The following is an 18,396-nucleotide window of genomic DNA, read 5'->3' as shown; positions in this document are numbered from 1 at the left end:
TTCAGTTAAAAATTTTTGATTAATAATGGGCGACCTAACCTAACATATTTTTGACATTGTAGTAATGCCATCATTTCATTAAAAAATCCCCAAAACTATTGTCTTCCTTATTTCACTTGTGAAATTTGCATTTGATATCTTTATCTTACAATCCACTCTCGCGATAAACTACCTCGGCTTAAAAAAATGTCTTCTCTACCTTGGTGTATAATATACTATTTTTCACTACTAGTCTCAGAAGGCGTCATTATTGACTCTCGAAGCGACCCCAGAAGTAGAATTTCTCTCCCTTGGTTAATAATAATTTTAATTATTAACCAAGGTCAACAATGAACAGCCGTCACTTAGCAACGAAAGATTTTCGTTGATTTCATTGGTTAACGTAGACGATTTTCATAGCAACCGTTGAAAAATGAGAACTCGGATCGTCGCATCAGACAAAATAATTTGATTAATAATTATTATCAGAAAGGGTTTTAACGTATCCAGTAGTGAAAAAAATAGTATATAAACCACGGTGAAGAAGTCCCTTATAGTCTTCGCGCCTTAGAACCTTCGGCACGCCTCGGGCTCTAATCTTGGCGCTCTGACTATAATCATGAACTTCTTCACCTTGGCGTATAATATACTACAGTGTGGAATAAAATGATTTACATCTAGTTACCTTTGCATTACCCATGTAAAAATACGAAATGCCGCTCTACAAAAAAAAGAAAGCCTAACCGCCAAATATTCCAAAATTCCAAATGTGATTTATTGCGAAGGGATGATATGAATGCAAAGTTGAGATTGAAATTAAAAAGGAGCTAACTAAAGCAAGTCACAGCTAGTGTTGAAAGTGGCCACCAACGTTTGTTAATTCAATTTAGTAAATTGTAACAATTGTCAATTCGATTGATGACATTTATTGACAGAACTAATAGTTCGGCAACTAGATGTAAATCATTTTATTCCACACTGTATTATTATGGCCCCTACAAATATGCTGTATGTAAATAAACCAATTCTTTTTATTCATAGATACACTACCATAACAAGTACTTGCCTTAATAGTTGTTGTTTGTTTCTGTAAGGTTCTTATATGGTCTTATTAGTTCTAAGACTTCTAACCACTTACCACGACGCTCAGGAATTTTCGGGATTCTGTATAAGCTAAATCCCTTCTCATGTGTATTTTTACAACTAGTAATGAAACAACTGGGCATTTTTATTTACAATGAGTGGTTTTACATTTTACAATAATGATTTTACAACGCAATGACAGTATGAAGTGACAGAACAATTAATGAAATGTAAATCATAGCCAGCTTTATTGATGACATATAGTGACTTCAGCGTTACCAACCATATTCTGGGCCAGCCAGATGTCGGTACCATAACTTAGTTGTAGGGGCCATAGATATCCCCATAGAGAAAATAAAGACAAATAGAATGAAAAGAGGCCTATCAATTTTCTGCAACAGAATCCATGGTAATGGTTTATCGCACCGTCCACAAGCCAAGAGATGGCGCAAATTTGGAAGGAAGATTTAAACTTTTGAAATCAAAGTTGTCTCAATTCATTTCATTTACTTTCATGTCACGAAGTACTGTTATCACGTCTTTTCTAAAAATTTAAATACGACAATTCGTGTTTGTGGCTAAAACTGTAATACTATGAAGCTATGTAGTGTTCAAAAGTGCTAGCACCCGCCACATATTTTCACAATCCTTTAAAATATCCTGCGCGGTTTCGGGAATGGTTACGAAGAATGGGCAATGTTTATCTCTTCGAAATCGATCAAATGAAAGTTTACAATGGATATACGGTTTGAGCATCCACATTTCAGACTTTTCGATTACGACACGAACAATAGAGTGAAAAATACGGCAATACCTAGCTTACAAATTCCAATGGGTAAAGTGAAAACTATTTAGAATCAAAATTCTATAATAATCACCTTCAAACTTTTTAGAAAATGAGGATGATCCAACAAGGATTATTATTCATGGAAATTACGAAAAAAGAATTCCCGAATTGACTTCTTACAATTCCTTACGAGATATCCGGTAACCAAATATAAACTTCAAAAGAAAGTAACCAGTTTTCTGTTGAAAAAATCAAATGCCGTGTGAAATTATTCTCAAAATTTGAAATGAAGTTAAAAGGTAAAGTTTTGGGGGATGATGCAATACATTTTTGTTTGGTACAATCGAAAAAAAGAGACGTTAAACTAAAAGCGCGCAAATACACTACAGAAAATAAAATCTTAGCATTGGCGTTTTACAAACAATCTAGGAGAGCTTATTCAAAATTAAGAGAATTTTTTGCACTTCCTACGCTGTAGAAATGTATAAGATGTTGAAAATAAAAAATATTAAAATTAACCTGTTTTTTTTTGTTATCTTTTTTAAATTATTTAATAATAAAAATAAAGTAATAATGGAAAACATCCAGTAGGCTATGGAATATTGTACCGTCCACAACTCAACAGATGACGCCACATTTGCTGCTCAAAAAAAAATCAAGAGACTTTGCATTCTATTTATCTTTATTATTTTATCTATGGATATCCCTACAGCGTCTTATTTTCGGCGGGCAGGATTTTGAATGAAAGCACAACGATCCGAAAAATTATTGTTTTGTCAAAACCGGACAACGTATCGTGATAAAACTATTTTTATTTGTGAGCGTGAACACATCTGTGAAAGATAAAACCTACCACTATATATCCGGTATAGTACGTTCGGAATTAGTCCGTGTTCTAAATAAAGTAAAGTATTCATGAAATAGGGAAATCAAAAGAAGATTAATTATACACGAGGTAACGTAGGAGTGGGAAGCTACAAAGATAACAGCTTCCTCTGAGGCACTTCCGCTATTATTCTGCCCCAACTCTTTTATCCGCACGAATTTTGCACTCTTCCCCAAAGATTTTCTCGATATCCACCCCGAGGAGGTCGCACGCTCACAAAAAATGCTTCAGGACATCAGCCGCTGCTCGTACGCGGAACGAGTGGTCAAACACGTGAATGAATTTTTGTCAATAAAACGAATTTATTTTCGAAAAAAAAAAAAACCAAATCCGCTTTGGCGATTCTTCAGCTCGTCCGGCGCCTCGATCCGATTTCGGCGTAAAACTGGTCCCAAAGGGTACTAATAGCCGAAGGTTGTCACACTCGGCGAAGCTCCAGACTCGATGATGTTGCAGATAAGAGCTGCCCTTTTCTGTCGGCGTGGAGAAGAAATTCGAGGGGGCGACTCTAAGGGCTCCTTCTTGGTGGCTTTGAACAGAGGGTATAAATAGAGGTTCCAGTACTAGACGGTCCATTCCATCGTGTTGTACTGCGAAAGCGGTACCTCTCGAGACGCGTCTCGGTTTCCTCGGCGATCATCTCGCGCCACTTTGTGTGTGTTTCAAGTGCAAGACCAAGCTCCGGAGCACTGCGGCGAACGATTTTTTAAGGATGCGATTTCTTCAGAGGCGGCACCTCATGTGAGTACCCGATCCGGCCTTTTTCGCTTCGCCCGATGGATTCCAATTTTCGATTTAATTTTGCCGCAATCGCTCGAAAGGCTGAGCTGCGGTGGTGACTGTTCTTGCACAAAAATTCACTTTCGAGCGGTCAGAGCTGTTGGTGGCCGTTCGAGTTTTTTGCTCCGATAGGTACGTTCACCCTTTTGTTATTTAATATCAATCAAAATAATCTATAATTCAATCACGGGCAATTTATGCTGTTTGTATTCTTTTTCTCTCAAGGATATCTAAATTTAGACGATGGTTTTTATTTGTATCAGTTAAAGTTTTTATTGTTCAAAAATGTACAACTATAGGTTCCTGCTTCGCTATTTAGCTTCGAGCTTGTGGCTCACGTTTGTACGCGAGGCAAGTTATATGACGATGTGCTTTTTAACGATCGAAATGTTTTTAAACAGAAATTTTATTGGACATCGAGGAATGCTTTTACTTTACCCTATTTTTCCAAGACAAAATAATATGTCAATAGGTATATACTGAGTGGAACAAAAAAGTTCGTTGCCAATTCTCTAAATTAGGTTCGTAAACTCTAGAAACACATATTAATATTTTTTTTTTCAATTTCATTAAAAAAAGTTGACTATTTTTCATTAATTTTAGTGTTAGAAGTATCACTTTTAACAGAAATTATCAAAAGAATTGTTCAAAATGTTTTTCTTCGACTATTTTGTAAATGTCGCACTGTAACGGAATTTGCTCAGATGCTGGTTGAGCCGACAGGGACGCTATTCTGGCGACCGCTCGACGTACTATTATTCCGGCGCACTTTAAAATATTTTTTTCACAACTTTTTCGACAGTTTAGGATATTGAATTGTAATCAATCCGATAGTTTAAAAAATCTTCCAACTTTTTCACAAAAATGGTTTGAATATTTTCATCAGAACAAAAGTTAACAGGGGGTATAAGTTTTACCATGCAATTCCCTATGGCAACAGTTAAAAAAAATGCACTGTATATACCGCAATATTTTCCGAATATGCAGTATAAGCGTAGCTATCATCTAGAAAAAAGAAAAAGTTTATATCTTTAATAACAAACAAGTTATGGAGCTTTTTCGCAACTCTGGGACACCTGTATGTATAAAATACATGTTTTTAAAACTGCTTTAATGTGGATTTAAAATAAGAAGCCCATAATATCTACAATAAGTTAGTGCAATGGCCAGTTCAAATACCCACAACAAAGTGAGACTTTCTGGAACAAAATTAAAATTGTTTAAGTGTGATGTAGTGCTAGTGACCCAGTTTAAAATTTAAATTTTAATTACCGGTACCACCACGAGAGCGCGCCAAATGTGAAGGTACTAGCGGCTAGACTAGTAACTAAGGGATGGGGTCGGTAATCCTGGGGAGTTGGCAACTCGGAGAGCGGAAATATAGCGGGGATGAAGCGGGTCTCTGACGCGCGTGGTTGAAGGGGAGAGGTCACTTTTGTTTGGTTTTTCGAAACGAACACACCTTGCGAAGAGCGATCCAGTTTCTCAAATTTGTAAGTTAAATCAGAATCAATTTCACTACCGTCCCGAGTAGATATTTTATGCCCCCGTGAGGAATTCGACGTTTTAATTCACCTGGGTAATTTATCCCACTTTCGTTGCCTTTTTTTGTGTTTTGTTTTTGGGACCAGGACCACGTGGTAAGGGTATGTTGTAGATTTCATTTTGTTGCATGCTGTTTCTTTAATAAGCGCCCATTTGTTAATTTTAAGCGTTATCTTTCTCCCGGGAGGTTTATTTTTTTTAGCAATCTGGTGATTTCGAAAATTCGGGGCCGTCGTCCGAACCGCGTGCGTCCATTTTGTTTTTTTCTTTCACTAACATTTTCTAACGGCACCCGACCCGCCATTTTCTTTTTGTTTAACATTACCAGCGATTATTGGATTTGTGCCATTTAAAGCGTTTTATTTTATCGTTATTTAACTTTGCGCTTTGTGCTCTTTTATTTGCTCATTGTTTAATGTTGCGTTTTGATTTGCTTATTTTAACATTGTTGAATGTGGCGATCTGTTTTGCTGAATTTTCTCATCGTTTAATGTTACTCTTTGTTCGATTGAATTAAACTCTGGTTTTTTCTTTGTGTTGTTGCTAGATTTCCATGGAGATGCTACACTGCGCCGCAAAATTAGCGCATACTGTGTAAAAACTAAAAAAGCCTGTAAATTTAAATTTTAAATTATGCATTATGAAAAGTGGTTTTCTAATGAGTATCGGATTTAAACTTTAAGATAATCCGAATGAACATTTTTGGTTTCCAAATGGCAGTGAAAAATTTTCTAAAAAGGAATACGATTAATTTTCTAAATTATGCGTTAATTTTACGGCGCACTGTATAAGATGATGCAAAAAAAGTACAACTTTCAAGATTTTTCGTGTAAAAAAGTACTATGGGGTGCTACACGGCCTTTAGCGTAAATTGTAATTCAAAGTCCGTCATTTGTAATTTAGAATTCGCCAGTTGTTATTCAGAATCCGTTTTACTGAAATTTTTTGAAAAAGTCCTCGCGATTTATTTTCTTCAGAGGTAATTTTACTGTTCGAGTTTCCTCCATTTGTTTAATCGTTTCCCAAACTTTCATGTATGTAAAATCTTCACATGCTGGCCAAGTTTGATGTGAAGCCATTCCAATTAACTGGTTCTAATAAACCTCCAAAATTCCAGTTGTATTGATTAAGTTTTCATTTGCAAGTCAATTGTTGTTAAAAGTGAGGTTATGAAATTAATTTTCGTATTTTTTTTTGAACTCACGAAAATACTGCAAGTGTTATCTTAAATTGTCTTAAATAAGGCAGATTTAAAGCCTTGGGCAAATCTTGGAGAGTGTAAAAAGCGAAAATTGGAAATAAAGTTGCACTAACATTATGACAATTGATGAGACAAAATTTACTCACAAATTTTAATTAATTTTTGTAAATATGTTTTAACCTATAATACAGCATATGTTATTTCTTATCTTGTTCAAAAAGGAACTTTTTGAACTTTTAGTGCTGTTACAATCATTTCATCCATGTCTTTTTTTTGTCAATGTTATGTTTGGTAAACAAATAATTCACATCTTTCCTATTTAATAAATTTTCTCATGATAATTGTTCACTGCATTGCTTCCTTGCATCTTCTAAAATTCTATCTGTTGTTATGCCTGCTCTTAATTTTCAACAATTACAATTCTGATTTCTGTTTTCATTAGATCAATGTCGAGTCTGTACTTCCACTTCATGACCAACATAGGTTTTTTGCAAATTGACAATTATTACACCTTAAATTTCAGCAGCATGAATAAATAAATCACTTAAATAGTAAAATATAATTCTAGTGGTTACTGGTTACCATTGATAAAAAACTTTATAAAATATCTTGATGGGCAAATACCTGCATCTTAACAGACCCTCCAGCTTTTCCAGTCCTCACTTTGTTATTTTTTTGATAACCTAAAATTGAATCAAATGTTATTAAATATACACACATCAGACCGAATATCTGAAAGATACCTTTTAAATCATTGTGGGTGCAGGCATAGTAAACTTGAGAGTATACAAATCTCTCTTATTCTTTTGATGAACTGTATAATTATATTCCTCAACAACAATAACAGTTGATTCACTTTGTGAAGTCACTTCACGATCTGTCATACAGAGAGATTTGTCAATGTAATGACTTGTAAATTCTTTCAAAGAAGACAAATTTGCACAAAGTGATAAATTGCGAAGGCCTCGAGAAACCTGCAAAAACTAAGGTTATGTCAATATTTGGCTGTCAGAAATCTGGCCACACTGTTTTACCTTACCCGCCTTTTTTAGTTAGGTTAGGGAGGGAGGTTAGAATGAGTTCAAGGTTCAAGTTACAATTTCTCCATGTTCTTTGCACGATACGTACGTACTGACCTACATACGTGTCAGATACGTGTTTTAAAAACAGCTTTAATGTGCAAAGTTTTCATTTTAAAGTAATAAGCCTAATATCTTATAGTACAATAAGTTAATAGTGCAATCACAGAACACTTACTCTTAAGAAGTGAAAACTCCCTAAGTTTGAACTGGCGGCATGACCAACTTCATTAAACTATGTTATGGCCATTCCAATTCCAATGCGCTTCGTATAAAGTATGTTATGGATAGTGATGAAGTGGTGCCATCTGTTTGTTAGACATCAAGGTAAAATTGCCGCCAAATTTGAAATTTTGTCAATCAAAAAACTCTGAAAATGCTCATTAAATGCATTATTTGTGGCAATTCTGAAAAACCTTTATTTCAATTTCCCAGCGACAGTGGAGTTAGAGCTAAATGGTTTGAGGTTCTTCGGGAAATTTGTGGTACTAGAAAAGAAATTCGTTAACATAAATAGTTTAATGAAGTTGGTCATGTGATGGAGATGAAGTGGCGATATCTAGTGAAATTTAGAATAACCACACTGAGATAACCGCTTTTGAATTCAAAACTAACCGCCAATGAAAGCTATAGAATTACCGGCGTTCGGTACCGTCGGCGACCGCTTGGGGGCGTGGGTGAAAGCCGACAGGGGATGAACGGCCATGTTTTTTTTGGGACACTTCTCCCTGGTCGGTAGATGAGTGCAGAGGTACCCTGTGGGATTTTCTTTTTGTGCTCTAACTGTGTGATTTTCGGTGCTTTCCGAACTACATTAGACGTTGTTGTTGTCCAGCCCTCCTGGTTTGACAAGGTATGTTTGCGGTACTAAAATCATGTCTGTTTCGCGCGAAATGTATTTTAATTATCATGATTGTCGCACGTGGGTTGTTGATGTTCCCACCATATTGTATAAAATCCGCAATTATCTCGACCATCCTCATGTATCACGTTTTTAACATTTGTAAGCTTGTGAAGGAGAGTAAGGCCGCCTGGTTCTAGGTTTGTAAATTTTATAAAATTGTACGGATCACGTTTTTTTTTGTTGTCAAATCTGGTTTTACAATTCACTAACTTTCCTAAAAGAAAAGGGGCGCCAAGTTTTAGCGTGGGTCTGTGGCTTTTACTTTTTATAAGCGCACTCCCTCATTTTTGATCCCCTTCTAATTATTCCGAGTGACGCTTTTGGTGTGATAAGCATCTAGTTATTGTTCAACACTTAAATCAAAATTGCAAAGTTTCCACTTCCATCCCGGTAGCAACCAAATGTTTATATTTCAGGTGTCTCCGTGGGTTTTTCCTTAGCTAGGGATCTACTACCTTTAGTCCCGGGGCGCCCTCCATATTATTCAGGGCGCCCCCCTTGGCGATGAACCGGCTGTAATATGCTAGGATCGACCGGACTGTGTTTTTGTTATTTTTATGTATGTGTTAATGGTTGTTACCACCTTTCCATCCCAAATTGAAAGTGTTCTTAGATAGCTCTGTCAACAAATATTTGTCGCGTTTCTTTTTTTGGTTGCTTTTTCCAGGTTGTTGTAGCTGTAAATTCTAGACCTTACCGCGAGGGTCTCTCTCTGTTTGTGGGGTTTTGTTTTTCCTCTAACCTCCCAACGTTGAACACGACCTCGCGGCCCTCATAAAATTTGCACCCCAAGGGAGACCCAAAAACCTAACGCTTGGCAGGACTTGTTGAATGCTGGGTTTTACTCGAGCTCCATGGCACACTTCCGGAAATGTGATCAGGTCTATTTTCCCTGAGTCTGTGTAGCCTGACAAGCGCGTTGTGTTTTCTTTTGCTGTGGAAAAGTAATGTTCACTTCAACCGATGAACTTAGAGTACCTCAATTTGTTGACTTACGTAAAGCAGTTAGGACCTTTCCCTTAGCACTAAATCACGGGTAGGCGGGAAATGTTAAAGTCGTAAGGATAGGTGCCACAACCCACCGGACCACCCAAGGCCACTCGCTCCTTCTATAGCGTATCTGCCGCACATTGTAAATTAACTTGGAAAGGAGAAAACATGCTAAGGTTCTCGTCTAGTGCTCGCTCCCGCTCGAACGGTCCGAAGTAACTGTTTTGTTTGTAATGTACATGACCCTCCTGTTTTCTTTTGAATTTGAATTGTGTTGTTTATGAAATCAGTTTTGCTCAATTTTCACTAACTGTCCCGTCTACGTTGTCACTTCGGACTTGTTCGTATTTTTAGGAGAGGTTTTTAGCGGAGCCTCATTCAGGGGTCTAGGAGGATGGCCAGAGCTCACCATTTTCCTAGAGTTCTGAATGAGTAGTCTTCTCACATTTGAGGAGACTTGGGTGCCCTCTCCCGAGACGTTTTATTATTCATAAATCCCGGCGTTAACGAAAATCATAACTTTGAATAAATAGCTGGTTTTAATTATTGTGTTGTTTTATTTGCACTCTTCTGTGTGGTTCACAAACCCTGTTGGAACGAATCTGGTAATGTTTAATTTGTATTAGAAAAAACACACAACGTAGGGAAATTAACTAAGTACGATCACGCGCTCTTGGCCATTTTTGAATTTCGCGGGTGTTATTTTCATTGCGTATGTTGGTAGAAAAAAAAAATGAGATGGACGCTTGGTGGGAAACCAAAATATATTCTATTAACATAATAAAACATTATAAACCAAAATAAAAAACTCTTCATATTAAAAAAAAATGAAAACATTATTATCACATCACCTAATAAAACCAGTAAGTACCAGTTGTCACATCCTGGATACTTGCAGCAATATTTCTTACGACCAACAGCTTCCATGGTAAACTAGCTTCGATGTAACAGACAATACAAACAAAAAGCAGTGATCAGATGGACTTGACTCTGGAATAAAAACATAAAACTTAATCAAGTGCAGTATCTGTATTTATCAACTTAACTTTACTTGTTGAGGCTGTGTGACAAGAATTTCATTTGATAATCCTTGGTTCCTGTTTGTTGACCGACCTGAAAAATAGATTTAATGTACAAACATGAAACACATGTCGGATAGCTTTCTTAAAGTTTCCCATTTTATTGAAAGCATTTTCTTTATGCTTACCTAGAATGACCTACATAACAATTTCTTTGCCGATTAACTCTGGAATTGCGTATCCTTCTTCCTAAAAAATTAAAACCGACACTCACTTAACCGACGCTAACCAAGAAAACTAAACACGACAAAACCAAAACAAAGAATTTGGCGCGAAACGAATGTCATCTTGTCAAATCAGAAATGTCAATCGGGCGTCAGCGCGCTCAAATCAAAATACTTGCATATTATTGGTTGTTTATATCCCCTTACCCCAACCAGTTCGTCGTGGCACCCACAAACTAAATGTTCCCCTTTGCCTGCTTTTGCCGTATCTACGTTTCATACCCATGAGTGCAATGGCCAGTTTAGATACCCGCAACGAAGTGAAACTCTCGCCAACACAATTAAATTGGTTTAGGTGTGATCAGTGTGAATACAAATCCAGGCAAACGGGGAATTTAAAAAGACATAAACTTACGCAACACACGCCCGTCGATGAAATAGAATGGTTTAAGTGCGAAGAATGTGAATATAAAACTAAGCAAGCGGGAAATTTGAAAAAACATAAACTTACACGACACACGCCCTTCGAAAATATAGAATGGTTTGAGTGCGATAAATGTGAATATCAAACTAAACAAATGAGATATTTCAAAATGCATAAACATTTACGACACACGCCCGTTGATGAAATGAAATGGTTTAAGTGTAGTGAATGTGAATATAAAGCTAAACAAGCGGCAGATTTAAGAAAACATCAACTTTACCGACATACGCCCGGCGATGAAATAGAATGGTTTCAGTGCGATAAATGTGAATATAAGGCTAAGCAAAAAGTAATTTTAAAATTTCACGAATCGATGAAACACACGTCTCCTAATGAAATACGGTGGTTTAAGTGTAACTTTTGTGAATACAGGGTGTTTGAAAATTGCTAGTACAAAAAAATACCGGTAATTGGTGATGGTGAGTTAAGGTCATAGGCAAAAAATTTTTTTAATAAAAGTCCTCTAGTTTTCGAGATAAAAATTACTAAAAATTGGGTTAAAATTGTTAGTACCACTGTTAGTTGCCAAAATCTTGCAAAAAAATATTTATTTTTCATATTGTTGTATAGTCCTTCATTATCAGGCTTGGTTACCAAGGTTTAAAAAATACTGCCCCGCCTGAGACGTAAAATATGCTGGGATAGGGTTACTTTATCCCTTTTGTTTAAAAAAATTAAAATTTGTTTTTTTGGATTTCTTAGGGCTTCTAGATGCCACAGTTTTTTTTTTGTACTAGCAATTTTCAAACACCCTGTATAAAACTAAACAACGGGGAATGTTACCAAGGCACGTACGTGTAAGGCATACATATGCCCAAAATATAAAATGGTTTAATTGTGATCAATGTGAATTCAAAACTAAACACAAGAGTAATTTAACAAAACATAATCTTGTACAACACATGCCCATCGATGAAATAGAATGGTTTCAGTGTGATGAATGTGAATTCAAAACTAAACACAAGAGTAATTTAACAAAACATAATCTTGTACAACACATGCCCATCGATGAAACCCTATGGTTCAAGTGTGGTAAATGTGAATATAAAACTAAAGAAACAGGACCTTTAAAAACTCACATATTTGCAAAACATCCACCTTCCAAAAATACACTATGGTTTAAATGTGAAAAATGTGAATATAAATCGAAACAAATAGACACTTTAATAAAATCACACATGTTAACAACACACATTTTCTAGTAAAATGAAAAAAAAGTGCACATATTGTTTGTCTCAATTCTAAATTTCCACCACCTCTTGAATTATGTTGGCAAAGTAAAAACGTTTCTAAATTGGGGATTCTTATAACCAAAGTTGGCAATGTAATTATTTTATAAACATGATTCGAAAACATTAAAATTAGTTTATAAGTTTATTTTGCTTTTAGAATTTGATTTTCTACCTACTTGCTGCATTTTAAAAAAGTTTTCATTCTTTTCCTTTATTCTAAAATTTTGAGTTGCCAAAACGGAAATCGACAAATAACCTAACAAATACAATCTGACGCATTTTTCACCAAACAGCGTTGCCGGTTGTATTTTCAACGTAGAATACAGTGTTGTATTCCATTTGTCTGATCTTTAAAACTCCTTGAATGTTTTGTCGGTAAATCTGACATTCACATTTTCAAAATTGACACAACAATCAAAATTAAGGTTATTAATACATAAAGGTCGTTTTGGAATGTATGACAGTACGATGTCCAAAATGTATTGATCGCGACCGTACCTATTCACTATGTTCCTTCCTACTTGTGTGTATTGTTAAGTTTCTCGATAATAAATAAACTAAGGACAACGGTTGCGACGGACATTTCAATTTCACTTAATTTGGCGTAATGTTAAAAGTTCATCTTTAGAGTGGTATACAGGGTATTTTCTAAGTTGAGGCGTTCCTTGTAACACGAGGTACTACACATTATTCTTAAGAATTTTAGCCTAAATCTTCTTAGTAAAATGTTTGTATTAACGGAGATAATTGATTTGTATATTTTTATTGTTTTCTAAAATTTTGAGTCCGGTTCTGTCTATTTCTCCGCTGACGTGGCCCAGAATGGTATCTTTCCGGAGATCGCTCTGCGTATAGTTCTCCCAGAGCTGCAGCGATTTTATGGCAAGGCAATAGTAATTATTACGCCTGTTGAGATGCCGATAAGCGACATAAACAGACCCCTGTCAATCATCATTTTCGTTCTATATGTATGTATCTGTAAACTGTAAGTTTACAGGGTAGTACTTGGACGAATTTACGATTAGGGGTTGTACTCAATTAATTGGTGATGAAAGTGGAATGCAGCGATGATTCGAAAACGTTGCCGAATCTCATTAGGGTGTTTGACTAATGCCTTTCGGTTTGGAAAGTTTGCAGACGGCCATTTAACTTTGCCTGTGTAACAATATACAGGGTTATTCTAAATGATTGTAGTCGAAGTAGGCCATGCCCATGTTATTAAATTTTTGCCGCTTTAATGTGAACTGTCAATTTTGTCGCTGTCACTGTCATTTTTTAGGTGAAAAGTGCGGTGATGAGAATTTTATTTATTTTCGTTAAATTAACGATTGAATCCGAATAAGTGAGTACACACCGTTCACACACGAGAGTTAAATTGGGTGCAAAAGAACTCAATATTTTCACATCATTTTGATGTTTTTTTATGTGGAGCGGCAATTATAAATTTTACATTCAGTTTTCACGCTCACTTCGACTACAATCATTTAGAATAACCCTGTAGCTATTTGTGCAATAAGTTAGGAAATGTTATTTTTTTTGTGAAGGTATTTAAGGTGTTTTGCTCGAGCAAATTTACGAAAATTCTAGATATTAAAATGTTTGCTATTAATAGCTTTTACAAAAAGTTGTATTAGAACTCAACACAGAACAGAATAAACTCAAAATTTAAAACAAAGAACTAAGAACAAGACAATGAGCGGCTGTGTATCCCAGGCCAGTTCGTTCGCAAGTGAAGTGTCCTTCCCCAATACGACGACTTGGACAGGCAGCGGCTCGGGACTTCCCGGATTCTGAAGCGCCAAATTCAAATGCAGATTCCAGTTGCTAACACTATGGTGAATCGTTTGATATTGACGAATACGCAAAAGAGCGTACGAATATGGAACAACGTTTTTCGTGTTAGTTTAAGGAAAGTCTTAAAAAACATTAGGTAGTCAGTTGTAAATTTTGTATCTCAGGAAATGATCAAAATTGAACTTTTAGTGTTGAAATATTATTTCCGCACTTATTCCACTTTTCCTAACTCAAATTAGCATTCAAATATGTTAGTTTTCCAAACTCTAGTAGAAAGAATTATTTTCATTTCATTTCACGAATTAATTTAATTAACTTTTTCGACACCGCGGTGGACGATTAAATTATAGTGATTGGAATGCGGTGAAAGGGAAAGCCCGGCGGCGACAGTCATTAAAATGTCATTAATAGGTATTTAATGGAGTCATCAAAAGGTCGTTAATGTGTCCCCTTTACTACTTTAAATCACAATAGTTATTTACATTACAAGCTGCGAAAATTTACGCTAAAGGCCGTGTAGCACCCCATAGTACTTTTTTACACGAAAAATCTTGAAAGTAGCACTTTTTTACACGAAAAATCGTAGTGAAAGTTGTACTTTTTTTGCATCATCTTATACAGTGCGCCGTAAAATTAACGCATAATTTAGAAAATTAATCGTATTCCTTTTTAGAAAATTTTTCACTGCCATTTGGAAACCAAAAATGTTCATTCGGATTATCTAAAAGTTTAAATCCGATACTCATTAGAAAACCACTTTTCATAATGCATCATTTAAAATTTAAATTTACAGGCTTTTTTAGTTTTTACACAGTATGCGCTAATTTTGCGGCGCAGTGTAGCATCTCCATGGAGATGATTATCAAAGCATACTATTTTTTTTTTTAATTTTTCGTAAATCCTTTTAGACCAAATTTCTCAACTTACACACGTTATGAAAGTCTCTTTTTTTCTCACTTATTTGCTTTTGCTAATCTAATAATATGTATGTATCTGTTACGGACCAAGACGATAAATGGACATTGACGATAACGGTCGGACAATGACGTGAATGTCCATTTTTCCTGGCGATTATCAATAATGACCGGATATTGACGTTATGGCCCGTGGCGGGTGGGCAATGTTATTAAAAATGTCATTTTTATTCTAACGTTAATATCATTGCCCGGTCATTAATGATAATGGCCAAAAACGGCTGGAGAATGTTAATATAGGTTACATGATTATTATTGAAAATATGTATACAATACTTATATTGTTTTCTTTTAGTTTTTTTATTTATCAAATGTGTTGAAGTAGGTACTATGTGAAAAAATATTATTCACACTTATTAAATTTTACTTGGTAATGTAAGTAAATAAAAAAAACTACCAGAATAAAGTGAAAAATACTAATTTTTCAAATAATAGGTAGAGTAGTCAAAATTATTCATTTTTGTTGTGGCATGAGAGTGATCCATGGTACTTCGAATTGCAAATTTTCTTGTGCAGCGCGCTTGTATTATGTTATGTTATGAATTATCAACATTGCCCAAATTGCATGGACATTAACGTTATTGGTCGGTCATTATGGTTAATGTCCAACTTGACTGGCCATTATCGTCATTGACCGGCCAATAACGTTAATCGTCTTTGTCCGTAACATATCTATTATAAGAAGTACCTACATTTTAAAATCGCCTGAATATATAGGCAGCCAAATCTACATGCGTGCAAGCTGTTAAAAATATGCCTTCGTCTGCTGAAATCCATCGAACTAAGCTGAAATCAGACTCTCTTTTAACGGTCTTTTTTACATGCGACTCTTGCGAGGTTAGAATGAGTTTAATTTACAATTTGTCCATGTTCCATTAAACAGGGTGTCCCAGAGTTGCGAAAAAGCTCCATAACTTGTTTGTTGTTAAAGATATCAACTTTTTCTTTTTTCTAGATGACAGCTACGCTCCTACTGCATATTCGGAAAATATTGCGGTATATATACAGAGTGTCCCAATATTATAAAAATACTAAAGTTATGTTTTTTTAAATGGAAACTACCCAGTTTGATTTTATTTTTGAACTCTATGCTAAATTATGAATCAAATTTATACAGGTCGTTTTTACTTATCTGCCATCGTTTTTAATCAGTGGCGCTTTTTTTACCAGAATTTCGAATTGCAGGGGTCCCTTCGAAAATTCGTACCTTCCAAATCGTTGCACATGAATTAAAATGATTGACGCTGTTTGATTTCCGAATGTTTGCTGCATCAGCTGAGTGTTTACTCAACAACCTGCTCAGTCGCATATGCCTACTGCGATTTTTTAAACATAACGAATTAAAAATGTTAAAAACTCATTTTTTTCAAATGGCACCCCGTATTTATTATTGCACTGGTCGAAAGCTTTTTTGACAAGCTTTTGAACAATATAGGGTTTGTATAGTCGAATCTGAAAATCTAGGGTGCTATCCTAAAATCGCTAAATTTTGTGCAATTTTTCCGTTAAAAAGACAATACAAAAATCTAGTAAGCCTAACAAAAGATAATCACACAATATGGTCACTCCATAATGATCAATCACTTTAGTATTTTTATAATATTGGGACACTCTGTATACAGTGCATTTTTTTTAACTGTTGCCATAGGGAATTGCATGGTGAAATTTATACCCCCTGTTAACTTTTGTTCTGATGAAAATATTCAAACCATTTTTGGAACAAAGTTGGAAGACTTTTTAAACTATCGGACAGATTACAATTCAATATCCTAAATTGTCGAAAAAGTTGTAAAAAAAATATTTGTACCACGCCGGAATAATAGTACGTCGAGCGGCCGCCAGAATAGCGTCCTTATCGGCTCAACCAGCAACTGCCTATCCCCACTTTTGATTTTTGTCAATTTCATTTAAAAAATAAATAGCGAGATCTTCTCGTGGCTATGATTAAATTTCTTTATAAAAAAACAAAACGTAATAACGTTAACGCACAAATAATTCAACAAATTAACAGAAATTATCAAAAGAATTGTTCAAAATGTTTTTCTTCGACTATTTTGTAAATGTCGCACTGTAATGGAATTTGCTCAGATGCTGGTTGAGCCGACAGGGACGCTATTCTGGCGACCGCTCGACGTACTATTATTCCGGCGCACTTTAAAATATTTTTTTCACAACTTTTTCGACAGTTTAGGATATTGAATTGTAATCTATCCGATAGTTTAAAAAATCTTCCAACTTTTTTACAAAAATGGTTTGAATATTTTCATCAGAACAAAAGTTAACAGGGGGTATAAGTTTTACCATGCAATTCCCTATGGCAACAGTTAAAAAAAATGCACTGTATATACCGCAATATTTTCCGAATATGCAGTATAAGCGTAGCTATCATCTAGAAAAAAGAAAAAGTTGATATCTTTAATAACAAACAAGTTATGGAGCTTTTTCGCAACTCTGGGACACCTGTATGTATAAAATACATGTTTTTAAAACTGCTTTAATGTGGATTTAAAATAAGAAGCCCATAATATCTACAATAAGTTAGTGCAATGGCCAGTTCAAATACCCACAACAAAGTGAGACTTTCTGGAACAAAATTAAAATTGTTTAAGTGTGATGTAGTGCTAGTGACCCAGTTTAAAATTTAAATTTTAATTACCGGTACCACCACGAGAGCGCGCCAAATGTGAAGGTACTAGCGGCTAGACTAGTAACTAAGGGATGGGGTTGGTAATCCTGGGGAGTTGGCAACTCGGAGAGCGGAAATATAGCGGGGATGAAGCGGGTCTCTGACGCGCGTGGTTGAAGGGGAGAGGTCACTTTTGTTTGGTTTTTCGAAACGAACACACCTTGCGAAGAGCGATCCAGTTTCTCAAATTTGTAAGTTAAATCTGAATCAATTTCACTACCGTCCCGAGTAGATATTTTATGCCCCCGTGAGGAATTCGACGTTTTAATTCACCTGGGTAATTTATCCCACTTTCGTTGCCTTTTTTTGTGTTTTGTTTTTGGGACCAGGACCACGTGGTAAGGGTATGTTGTAGATTTTATTTTGTTGCATGCTGTTTCTTTAAGAAGCGCCCATTTGTTAATTTTAAGCGTTATCTTTCTCCCGGGAGGTTTATTTTTTTAGCAATCTGGTGATTTCGAAAATTCGTAAAGCGTTTTATTTTATCGTTATTTAACTTTGCGCTTTGTTCTCTTTTATTTGCTCATTGTTTAATGTTGCGTTTTGATTTGCTTATTTTATCATTGTTGAATGTGGCGATCTGTTTTGCTGAATTTTCTCATCGTTTAATGTTACTCTTTGTTCGATTGAATTAAACTCTGTTTTTTTCTTTGTGTTGTTGCTAGATTTCCATGGAGATGCTACACTGCGCCGCAAAATTAGCGCATACTGTGTAAAAACTAAAAAAGCCTGTAAATTTAAATTTTAAA

The 18,396-nt window shown here is 35.4% G+C and overlaps 1 protein-coding gene and 2 long non-coding RNA genes across 9 annotated transcripts in view; 2 read left to right on the top strand and 1 right to left on the bottom strand.

Moving 5' to 3' along the window:
• The window catches only part of LOC138137147 (myosin heavy chain, clone 203-like), a 305,955-nt gene that overhangs the window by 203,315 nt on the left and 84,244 nt on the right, over window positions 1-18,396 (top strand). The window lies entirely within an intron of this gene.
• Window positions 1,265-2,367, top strand: LOC138137176 (uncharacterized). The gene is made up of 2 exons (XR_011161613.1): window positions 1,265-1,897; window positions 1,956-2,367. It is a non-coding gene; the product is annotated as an uncharacterized lncRNA (long non-coding RNA).
• On the bottom strand, window positions 4,400-7,884 carry LOC138137156 (uncharacterized). Of its 4 annotated transcripts, XR_011161592.1 has the most exons (5): window positions 7,296-7,880; window positions 7,005-7,235; window positions 6,886-6,944; window positions 6,408-6,772; window positions 4,401-6,163 (listed from the first exon to the last, which is right to left on the bottom strand). It is a non-coding gene; the product is annotated as an uncharacterized lncRNA (long non-coding RNA). The 4 variants fall into 4 exon arrangements; XR_011161590.1 differs by having other exon boundaries at window positions 4,400-6,163; window positions 6,408-6,944; window positions 7,005-7,244; window positions 7,296-7,884; XR_011161591.1 differs by having other exon boundaries at window positions 4,400-6,163; window positions 6,408-6,944; window positions 7,301-7,884.

This window comes from Tenebrio molitor, chromosome 8 (genome assembly GCF_963966145.1).
Source record: "Tenebrio molitor chromosome 8, icTenMoli1.1, whole genome shotgun sequence".
Classification (NCBI taxonomy): domain Eukaryota; kingdom Metazoa; phylum Arthropoda; class Insecta; order Coleoptera; family Tenebrionidae; genus Tenebrio; species Tenebrio molitor.
Note: the sequence above shows the minus strand (reverse complement) of the source record. Positions and strands in the feature narration are given on the sequence as shown.